At 35.1% G+C, this 12,649-nt stretch overlaps 1 protein-coding gene across 1 annotated transcript in view; it reads left to right on the top strand.

Annotated features, from left to right (window-relative positions):
* The first annotated feature begins 3,878 nt into the window (after positions 1 to 3,878).
* The window catches only part of dati (zinc finger protein datilografo), a 264,856-nt gene continuing 256,085 nt past the window's right edge, over positions 3,879 to 12,649 (top strand). The window contains exon 1 of the mRNA XM_089093362.1: positions 3,879 to 3,910. The gene's annotated coding sequence lies outside the window, so the exon portion shown is untranslated. The remainder of the gene's footprint in view (positions 3,911 to 12,649) is intronic.

Here is a 12,649-nt window from a genome sequence, read left to right as displayed (position 1 = left end):
TAAATTAAAATGGCTCTCTCAATCTTTTGTGACAATGTATTTTGGAGGAAGGCAGCTAAAAAGGGCGTGGAAGGGGGCTGGTTACCCTCCAATCACTTTTGAGCCTTGGAAAGGACGCCAGAACTTTGAATTTTTCAGCCGATTGGGCCTTCTCTGAAACTTCTACGGCCATTGGTTTGACAGATCACCCCTGGGAAAAAAATGACAAAAACAAACAATAATACATAGAGCCGTTTACTTACACAGTGGTATTGAGTTGCCTACGAAAAAAGACTGTGCCACAGAGAAGGAAGATTTCAACCATTTCGTACCACAAGTTAATGATTTTCATGCAGTTCATGGTAAAGAATTGTAAGTAAGGAGCCACTTGGGTCAATAGTAATTGAAACTCTAAAAAAAAAAAAAAAAAAATTGCAAACAATAAATACATACAAATAATGGATCTTTTAAACTGATTTCGAATATATAAAATTCATTTAAGTTCAATAAAATTCGTTAAGTTCAATATTCTAAAGCTATGAGCATGATAACAATTGAGCGGTTTTCGAAAAAAGGGGTCAAACAGACTCCAAAAAATCTTGCTCAAAATCACACCATCAAATTCAACGTATAAGAGAACCCCATTTTAAGGTTTTCAGGCTTTCATCTGAAAAAATGAGGAATTTTGTATTTGTTACCAGAAGAGAGATCACGGATGGGTTTTTTTCAGGGGTTATCGTGTCGAACCGATGGTCCTAGAAGCTCAGGAGAGGGTTTATTTTAAAGAGAATTTAAAGTTCGAGTTGCCTTGTCTAAGCGACCAAAAAGGATGGAGGGAAAGCTGCTCCCCTTCCATACCCCTATTTCCTGAAAGTCATCTACAAGCTAATACTACTAGTACCACTATTGCTGGTGCTACTACTATTACTACTGATATTACAGCTGCTACTACTACTACTGCTACTACCACTACTGCTGCTACTACTGCTACTATTACCACTACTTCTATTACTACTACCACTACTACTACTACTACTACTACTACTACTATTACTACTACTACTACTACTTTTTTTTGTAAATTATAGTATACCTGTAAGAGAAGTGAATGATTATGATTACCTTTATGAAGTAATGTCATTTGATTTTTTCGAAAGTATTATGTTGCACCCTATATAGGCCGCCGAGTTTGGCTGCTAAACAATTTGTAGACAAGGTCGATGAACTTAGCTCGCTGATGACCCAAAGAAAGCGTACGTTAATGATGTTGGGTGATTTTAATAATGATATTAGTAATGTAAATAGGTGTACATAGTAATGTACATAGTAATGTACATAGATGTGAATTCAATGCTTTCGAATAATGTTGCCGTTGACTTTAACGATTTTTATGTCCGCGGGTTTGCTTCCAACATGCCGGATCCCGACAAGAATCACAGAGTCGTCAGCGTCATTAATTGACAATATTTTCACAAATTTCGAGACACTGGGTTGTAACGTTATAGTTGGTGATACTTCTGACCATTTTATGATCCTGTGCGACCTTCAAACGGATCCCTCCCCTAAACCCTCTTCATTGAAGTCAAGAAGACTGGACGCTGCTTCGATTGATAAACTGAAAAGTTTACTATCCCAAGTCGACCGGTCTCCCTGCTTAGAATATGACGACGTGGACAAAGCTACTTAATACTTCATCAACCAGTTTGAAATAGTACTTAATAAACCATGTCCTTTATCAAGCCGGCAAGCTAGGCGTTATATTAAACCAAAGAAACCATGGATTAGAGCTGCTGTTCTGTCCTCTATCCATGCCAAAAATAACCTCTTCAGGAAATTCATGGCAGATCGTACAAATGAAAATCAGGCCAAATGTCGGCAGTACAGAAATTGTCTGACAAAGTTACTGCGACAAGCAAAGCAGTCATACTATATTCATGAATTTCAAAATGCTGAAGGGTCCCCAAAAAAGACTTGGTTGATTATTAATGAATGCCTTGGGAAAAAGAAAATCAAAAACCTTCTGGAAGAGATATTATCACCAAAAGACAAGAAAATTGTTAAAGGAAAGCGAATTGTTGTTGGTGTCCTAAATGAGCACTTCGCAAATATTGGTCATGTAACATCGCTTGAGGCACCAACTCGAAGTTTACCCAATTCAGCATATTCTACTTACATGCCGCCTCCATCGGATTGCTCTCTTTTTCTAACGCCGGTGTCAGCGGACGAATTAATGCAAGCTATATACCAACTGAAGAATGGTTCGTCGGAAGGTACGGATGGCTCGTCGACAAGCCTATTAAAACTGATAATGCCTGATGTTACAGAATTTTTGGTTCATTTTATCAACTTATGCTTTTCAAGTGGACGTTTCCCAGCTTGCTTAAAGTCTGCACGTGTTTTAGCCCTGCATAAGGGTGATGACGTGAAATATCCAACAAACTACAGGCCAATCTCGATCCTATCTTCATTCGCAAAAATAATTGAACGATGTCTTTACAACCGCATAGTGAAGATTTTTGATAAGAGGTGGTGTTTTAATGACCTTAAGTTTGGGTTTAGGAAGGGTCATAGCTCTGAACATACGATTCTGACAATCACACAGTTTATAGACGACACTTTGGATAAAAAAGAAATTCCGGCTACTATATTTATAGATGTAAAAAAAGCGTTCGATACTCTTTGTCATGCAATTTTGCTTCGTAAACTGGAAAATTATGGTATACGTGGACCTACAAATTCTCTGACTGACTCATATTTAACTGGGCGCAGTCATTTTGTGGATGGTGGAAATGCTACCTCTTCACTACTTGGTATAACTGGTCAAGTCGGCGTTCCTCAAGGGTCCATACTTGGACCTCTACTCTTTCTTATTTATGTAACGACATCAGCAGGGGGCTGGAAGATCTCAGGCTAATGTCCTATTCGCTGATGATACGGCCTGCATAGTGAGCGGTGCTGACGAAATGTCGCTTAAGAAGAATATGTTGGCAGGTTTCGTGAGGATAGAAACTTGGTTTAGTGCAAATAAATTATCTGTTAATATGTCAAAAACCAACTTCATAATTTTCTCTCGTACTGGCCAGTCTTTACCTGAACTTAGTGGACAACCCATTGATGAATATACTTATTTAGAGCGTGTATCTACTATGATATATTTAGGTGTGCTAGTTGATCAGAATATGAGTTGGAAGGAACACATTGCTAAATTGCAGATGAAGTTGGGAAGAAATGTTGGAATATTGCGGCATTTGAAATTTATTCTACCTTTTCATGCAATGAGATCGGTATATTTTGCCCTAGTCCATTCTTATCTGATTTATTGTCCCCTGATTTTTCTGAATACATTTAAAACTCACATAAAACCACTTCAAAGGCAGCACAATAAAGCACTGCGTATACTGAAAACTTTCATCCCCTCCCCAATATCCCTACCATCAACATCGCCAAATAAAAGTATATATTCTTTCCTTAATTTTACCAGTATTACCAGTGGAATTATTATTATATTTTCATGGATTGATGTTTTGTGTAAAGTATTTTGCTAAAATTCTATTGGAAATTTTCTATGCTATGGATCTATTTAACCAATGTGAGCACGATTATGGAACGAGCGGATCTTCTAAGTATGTTGAACCCCGAGCGTGCACTGAGAGATCGAGGTTCTCACTCAGGCACTGCATAACCAAACTTTGGAATGCGCATGGGTCGGGTTTTAATATTGGTCTTTCTGTTGGTACACTGCGGGGTCAATTAAAAACTCTTTTACTAACCCTTTAATCATTTTAATTTAATCTTATTTTTTTTAAATTCAGTTATGGTCTTCCCGCTGGCACATTCTATTGGTAGGATTTCTTCACGGCTTTGCTTCACTATTTTTGGTGTTTTGTTTTAGTTTGTTCTCCATTTGGCTGCTGGCTTGGGGTGATGCTTGGTAAGTCATACATTTTTCTTTCTTTTTTATCTATTTACAAATGGGTGTGATTATGTAAAAATGCAGTTATATATTATGATTTTTTTGTTTTTATTTGTTATCGGTTGCCTGGTAATACGAGCTAGACTCTCAGCCGGACATACCCATTTTGTAGTAGTATTTAAATTCTAAATAAAAGAACCTGAACCTGAAAAAAAACCTGAACTACTACTGCTACTACTGCTAGCAGTTTCAGAGAATATTCAGAGGTTTTGTGAACTAAATCCAAAGCACTATGTGCATATAGGTTATCAGGAGGGCGAATCAACAATATCTCAGGAACTGCTTAAAACTTCAAGTTGAAACTTTCAACGTATTTTAAGGGGGATACTGAAAAAAACAATAGACACTGTGGAATTCCTACTATTATTACTTCTACTGCTAGTCTACTAGTTCTACTAAGGGCATGGGTATTACGATGAGATATTCAGGAAGTGTTGAGGGGATGTTGAACTAAATCAAAAGACACTATGAAAATGAAGGTTGTCAAAAGGGCGTATCAGCTATATTTCAGGATTTACTTATAGTATTAAGTTGGCACATTCAGGGCATGTTGAGGGGAATGTTGATCAAACCCAAATACTTGGGGTATTAAGTTTAAATTCTTACGTGATATGGAACTAAATCAAAACATGCAATGCTTATGTAGATTATGAAAAGGGTGAATCAACAGTATCACAGTAACGGCTTAGAGTATTGAAACTTTCAGGGCATGCTGAGTGGGATGTTGAAGTAGCCAAAACCCAATATGCATGCTAATTTTACTACTTATACTGCTAACAGTACTATTACCACTACTACTGCTGTTAAGGCAAAGGAAATTAAGCGTGGCATTTTCAGGAAACATTGAGGATTGGTTTGACTAAATCAGAACATAATATGCGTTGGTAGGCCGTCAAAATGGCAGATCAGCAATATCGTAGGTACGAATTAGAGTATTAATTTAGGGCATTAACGCAGGGCATGTTGATTCTGAATAATTATAAGGTACTATGTGTATATTACTACTACTGCTAATATTAGTACTACTGCTAGTACTACTACTACTAATACTGCTATTACTAAGGTTAAGAGTATTAAGGTGAATCTTTCAAAAATCATTGAGGAGACTGTTGAACTGAATCAAAACACGCTATGTGCATGCAGCTTGTCAAAAGGGTGTCTCATCAATATCTAAGGAACAAATTAGGGCATTAAGTTAAAACTTTTAGGGCGTGTTGAAGGGAATGTTAAGCTAACAAAAAGGCTGTATGTTGATATTTTACTGCTGCTATTACTCATGCTACGGTTCTTCGTAAATGTTGAGAGGAATGTTGAAGCCTAAGGGCATAAGGTGGAACTTTTACCAAATGTTAGGGGAGATAATAAAAAAAAATCAAAACACACTATGCACATGCACCTTATCAAAAGGATGTTTCGGTAATATCTCAGGAATGGATAAGGGTATGAAGTAGAAACTATTATGGCATGCTAAGGGGAATATTCAACTAATCAAAAGGTACTGTGTGAATGCTTCTTCTACTGTTACTTCCACTTCTTCTACTGCAACACTACTATAATAATTACCACTCCCACTGCTCTTACTACTAATACTACTGCTACTACTACTACTGCTACTACTACTACTACTACTTCTGCTGCTACTACTACTACTACGACTACTTCTATTGCTAAAGTTAAGGGTGCTAAGGTAAAACTTTCAAATGGGCGCATCAAGAATATCTCAGGAACTGCCAAGAGTATTTAGCTGAAACATTCAGGGCATTTTGAGAAGGATGTTGGACTAAATCGAAACACACTATAAGCATTCAGGTTGTCCAAAGGGTGTATCAGCAATATCCCATCAACGCCTTAGGGTATTAAGGCGTAGTAGCAATATCCATGCTACTATTACTGCTACTTCTACTGCTGTTGCTGCCAGTTCTACTGCTGCTATTATACAAAATAAAAATTATTTAAGGACATATAGTTTTTCAAAATGGCACAGGGGGTATATCTCAGGACTAGAACGGGGCATTAAGTTGAAACTACCAGGGAAAGTTGATATATGGATGTAGAATGAAATCAAAATCCATTAAATGTGTCCAGGTTTTTAAAAGGATGTATAAGAAATGTTCCAGGAATGGTTGAGGTTATTAAGTTGAGACTCTCAGGGCTACCACTACTACTACTACTACCATTAGTGTTACTACTATTGGGCTAATTCACAAGAGTTTAAGTGCATCTAGGTTCTCAAAATAGCGTATTTGTAATATATAAGGCACTGAATATTGTATTACGTTGAAAGATTCAGGGAAAGTTAAGGGGTATGTAACACTAACTGGAAAAGCCGTTGGTGCATACTGGTTGTTGAAAGGACGGATCAGTAATATCTCAGGAACGACTGAGGGTATTAAGTTGAAACTTTCAGGGCTACAATTAATACCAAATACTGATGCTACTAATATCTTGGATCCAAATCAAAAGGGTCCTAAATACATCCAGGTTGTCAAAATGGGACAGATAAAATATCTCAAGTGCAGAATAGGATATTATAAGGTACTTATAATAGTAGTATTAATAAGCGGAATAAGAGTATTAAAAGGTAAATAAAGAGGTGTGCTAATTTTTAGCCAACAAATCAACAAAAGAAAGGATGAATTTCCCTAAGTTTATGTTAAGGGTAATATCAGGAAAGAATGGTTAATTTTCGTTGTAGGATAGAAATAGCGTAGAAAAAAATAAACTGTTTCAATCCGCTATTCAGTGCTCTTTTTAAATGTAATAACAACTGTCATTATTAAACGAACGAATTGCTCTTTACTGAAAATAAAATGGTTATAAAATGTTTTCTCTTTTGGTAATAACTCCAAAATTGTTGAAGCTTTCAGAGATGAATGTCAAGAACCTGCATATTAAACTTACTATCCACAGTCATTTGTTTTTTTCATTAATTTTTGCTTGTATGGTATTTTTTGTTCTTTTTCTTTTCCCGTAAGAAATATACTATGAGAAATAGAAGCATATAACTCGAAATATGAAGCGCTATCGAAGCTCTGGTCGTTAGAAAACGTAGCGGGCGTTAGCCATGCTCATCCTTGTGGTAATTTCTGTTTGTTTTAACTTTGGCTTGATTATTTATTGCAATTTCTATACGTTTTGGGTTTAATTTGTTTATTGATAGTTATTTAAGGTCGTTTTACCCTTGAACTGTTATTTGGCTCTACTTTACTTTTCGTAGGTCCTTAATTTTCTTTGAAAAATTTCCTCTGGTGGAAAAATTACTTTAATCAATTACTTACAAAAGGCACCAGAGCTTTCAATGTACAAGTTTAAGAGTCTCTGCTTGAAATTTTACAACCACGGTTTTCGATGTGAAACATTCCTTGTAAAAAAAAAAACCGAAAAACTAATTAATACGCTATCTTGACCCTCAAACTTGTAATAGTTCAGGTAATCGTATTTTTGCGAAGAGAAGCTTGGAAACACCATTATAGGGCTCAAGGACCTTTTATTGTTGGCATAATTTTCATTTTCGTCGCATCTCTTTGGAAGCGTTATTTCTCTTTTTCTAAATTTAATAAAAAGTTTTCATGCCGTTACTTTTGAAGGAATTGAAAAAAAACTGCTGGTTTTAAGAATATTTGTCGCTATTGGTAAAGGTTGCTCCTTATGCCTACTTACCGTCAGTTACCATGAATAGTATAATTTGGAAGAAAGGGAAAAGTTGCTTTGCTAGTTTCAATATAAAGGAGCTACAAATTAAATTTCTCAAGTATGTATTTTGAGAAATTCAACTGTCCCAGACTAAACAGTTTCTAAACCAAGTTGAACTTACAATTACTATTTAGGAGCCAAGATCTTAGGAAGTCCTAGGTAAACTAGACCAAGAGGTAGAATTCATGTCCAAAGGTTTTTAGCAAACTTAGAAATTCCATGAAACGTTAGAAATTTCGAAGTTAGCTTGAGGGCAAGTAACCGCTCCTTAAGTTATGGAAAGAAGGATCCTTCTTCGTCGAGACCCAGCAAGAAACTTTCCTGGAAAGTTGTTAGAAACGCGATTAATGCAGAAGTTTCAGGTTCCTTCGGTTCATTCTTGGCTCTGAACCAAGAGGAGGGAATTATTTGGAGAAAATTTCTAAGCCATAGAAAGTACCTCTTCCTTTAGCCAACAGAATTGAATTGAAACAAGGCGGGATTGCTTTCTCTGGTAAAATGATATTATAAAATTTCATCTCAGCTAGATTTTCAGTCTAGCTTGCTATGGAAATTACGATAAAACATGTCCACAAAGACACTGGAAATTTCCTGTTCTTAGGAGTTCATCAGAAAGCGGAAATTTAATTCGTTAGTTTGGAAATCCCTTCCTAAGTCATACTATTCTCCAAGTATTGGTTTTTTATATAAGTTTAGATCAAGAAACTCAAATTCGAAGGCCTTTTCTAAAAGAAGCTCAAAACTTAAAGTTCTAAAATGAACGAGCTTCTGAAAACTTTTGATTAGTCAAATAAAAAAACAACAAGTTGTTTAAATGAAAGTAAAAGTATATTAAAACTCAGAGCGACCATAAATTTCCTGTTTTGAGGTGGGCTACCATCCTCCAGTCTTCAACTCTTTTTCATTATGCGATGGCAGCTCTCACCCCAAATGCTGCTAGACTTTACGCTAAAATTTAGCACTTGCGTTACAATGCTTTGAAAATGAACATCATCCTGGAAAATATGACCCTGGAAAATATGATCCCTTCTGTAAGCAAGGCGTGAAATACCCGAATAAATTGAGAGAATAGGTGAGAATACTATTTCTTTTGAGAAACACCCCTCCCCCCTTCATCAGTCTTTGTCGAGGTATGTATGTGGTATGACGGACTGTTGCAGCATATTAAATAAGAACAAGTATATTATTAGATACACATCTTATCAATATAAATAAATTTACATAAAAATAGCGTACAATACCATGCTATTTCAAATATGCCCTACTCTCATCACCAGGAGTATCCTGAACTGCCTAATAGTACCATATAAGCTGAATTTTACTTCACACGGAATATATTTCTGTAATAATGGGGTGGGGCAGTCTACCCGAAGAAGCCCATGTTTCATGTTTAGTCCAAATATATTACTCTAAATGATCGGAGGCCAGACACCCCACTCGACATAGATCGGAAGGACCTGTCACAAAAAAGGATAATTTATCTCAAAAAAATTATTTTTTGATGGTTTGGACACCTTCTACCCCAATACACACAAAATAACCACTGATATTCTACCCTAACCCAATATCTGATGAGTAGTAATTTAACAGGAGACTTTCTACAACAATGTATCAAGAAACGCTATCAAGATATACAAGATATACTAAACACGGGGGCAACAAGGTAAGGTATGAAATTGGAAACAAGAGGGAGTAAGACCTCTTTACAAAAAAGTTTAATACCATTGGAGAATGGCTGGAGGAGTCCGAAGGAACATACCTTGTTCTGGCCTTTACGTAATTGAATATGTCCCAAGACCTTTCGTTCTAGTAGTGTTAAGAAACCAACTGTAACTAAAACTATGATGTCCTACAACATTGTATAGAGATAGGCGCTTCTACACGGTAATGCATAGAGGAATTCCTGCCGCAAATTCTTGAGCTCTTACCCGCGCTTTTATTATTCATGTCACCCTCTCCCCTCCCCCAACGTCGGAAGAGACGGACCTTATAGTCTAAATTCAAAGAAGATTATTCTAGCAAGTATTCAATCAACCTTCTTAAGCTTTATTGTGATATATATATATATATATATATATATATATATATATATATATATATATATATATATATATATATATATATATATATATATATATCGGCGCGTACTAACAGCTCCTCTCATTTGATCTGCCATCAGCGGCCTGTACGTAATTGAATATGTCCCAAGACCTTTCGTTCTAGTAGTGTTAAGAAACCAACTGTAACTAAAACTAACTTAATCAGAATTCCAAATAGGGATAAGTCCTTTTATTAGACAGTGAAACGAAAATATAAAAGAAATACTCTAAATATTTCGATGACACAGTCGGTCATCATCATCAGTAGAGTTACTAACTTATCAAAATTAAAACAAACTGCTTTTATACTAAACAAAATAATCACTTCTGGGTCAAAGCAAGTTGCCGGTCCATTGACTTAAAAAGTTCACTAACTGTTCTTGAATTTTTTATACTGCGTTGAGTAAAGGTGGTACTAGTTTCTTCGAAATTGCATGTCAAAGCAGGTTACCAGTCCATTGACTTAGAAGGTTCACTAACTGTTTTTGAATCTTGTAATACTGCGTTGGATATTCTTCTAATTAAAAATGAAATAATGCTGAATTTATAGGTGCTAAATTTATCTTTTTATTCTTCTAATAGCAAATGAAATGTTGCTGATTCTGAAGTATATACAACATTGTATAGAGATAGGCGCTTCTACACGGTAATGCATAGAGGAATTCCTGCCGCAAATTCTTGAGCTCTTACCCGTGCTTTTATTATTCATGTCAAACTCTCCCCTCCCCCAACTCCGGAAGAGACGGACCTTATAGTCTAAATTCAAAGAAGATTATTCCAGCAAGTATTCAATCAACCTTCTTAAGCTTTATTGTGGTTTAGGATGTCTGGGCCCCTCTCCCCACTCTGGAAGACATGGCCACAGGCTAACTACTGCGAGATTTTTCGTATAGGAACCTTCTAAGACAGAGACAATCTAACAGACTGGTTATTTTTGAGTTACCCTACAGAGTCAATTTAACCCCCACACAGACTGAAGATTTATCTCTTATCCACAGCCTAGTTTCTCCCTAATTATCTAGTTACCTTAACTAACCTATACTACTATAAAATGTGATGGATTAAGAGCACTTTTTCAAACAATTTAATCTTTACGTAAAATCAACATCAGCACATTCATATATTTACTAACATCTAACATCTTGCATCATGATCAACATTATAAATAATTTTAATTACATTTTCACTAATATAACCGTTAAACACAAATTCACTTTTATATATATATATATATATATATATAGCTATGAAACATATATTAACACACACTCAAAAGAACAAACAACACGAGCTTTCTACAGAGACTGTTTGAAACGACATTCGACTGTACCAAACAAAGGTAAAAAGCCAGTACTACTTACAAATAGTATGTTACATTCACAGTTTATATAATTAGACAGTAAGTTTACCGCAGATGATTTCTGGCTCTTCATTCTCGGTGCGAACAAAAAGCTCCTCCCACTTATTTTTGCACTTATGGATTAGTGTGTATGCGCCAATCAATGAGAAATGGTTAAAAAGTGCATTATTCGTAATTGCGAAAGCAGAAAAAAACTTGGTGAGTTGGCCAAGTGGTTGGCAAGTGTCCCATCTCACAGGTATGACTTAATTTATATACAAATTATGACTTAATCTATTATTTATATACAGTGGGCTCAACTGATTGGCCTGTGTAGGATTTTACAAAAAAAGGGGGCAGGGGTTTGATGAAATTTGTGAAAATAAGGATTTTTTTTCTTCTAGTAACTGGTGGAATAGGTGTGATGGTTTCAGGGGCGGATCCAGGATTTTTTAGGGGGGGGGAGCAAAATAGGTTGATCCGATAAACTTACGTTAGGAGCAAGTTTAATTAATGCAAACTTGCGTTAATTAGGTAAATTACACTACTTTAGACTACTGTAGGGGGGACACCCCTTGCCCCCCCTCTGGATCCCCCACTGGATGGTTTATCATTTTTTTCACGTCGTGATATTGATTTTCTACGATATTTATTTTCTAGATAAGACAAGTTTCGTTTTCAATCAATGTTTTCTTATGAAATGGGCAAACCTTTCCTGAACTTTAAAGAATAAACACCTCTGTTTAAAAATCTTTGCACTTTGTGAATTTAGATAGCGATAAGGGTTCCTGATTGAGACCAATTTTAGGACTTGGGTTCTAGTTATTGGTTGCTGTGGTAAAAGTTGCCACGGTACTACAGATAATAAAAATCAAACCAATATCAATAAACATGTGTGAAAAGTAGAAGTGAATATATTTGATTTAGCTGCAAGTCTACATTCATGCCCACCACGTAATTTCCCTTTGAGAAAAAATTGATAAAACTTTTAAAACTGAAATATCAATGCGAAGCACCAAATATCCTAATCAAATGTCATCGCGTTATGGCATTGTTCAAATAGAACTCATTTTTAACTCGATTACCATTTTAAATTCATTCTTTGTCTTTCTTTACATTCTTAAACCAATGTTATATTTACCTTTTGCATTATTACAGCCCACTATATATACATTTATATAAATTTATATGCAGTGTTACAGCCATACCAATCACTCTCCTTTCCTTTTTTATTCTTTAATAATAATTTCTGGTCGTTTTGAGTTATTGTAGGCTTCTATTTCTACTGATCTTAAGTTTAATATGGCCTTTACTTTGTTTAAAAAAAAACTTTCTTTTTCGTAAAGTTTTCGTAGTATATATACATAAATATATATATATATATATATATATATATATATATATATATATATATATATATATATATATATATATATATATATATATATATATATATATATATATATATATATATATATATATATATGTATATATATATATATATATATATATATATATATATATATATATATATATATATATATATATATATATATATATATATAT

The sequence above is a fragment of the Artemia sp. Qi Xiang Cuo genome, chromosome 8 (assembly GCF_049724085.1).
Source record: "Artemia sp. Qi Xiang Cuo chromosome 8, ASM4972408v1, whole genome shotgun sequence".
NCBI lineage: Eukaryota > Metazoa > Arthropoda > Branchiopoda > Anostraca > Artemiidae > Artemia > Artemia sp. Qi Xiang Cuo.
Note: the sequence above shows the minus strand (reverse complement) of the source record. Positions and strands in the feature narration are given on the sequence as shown.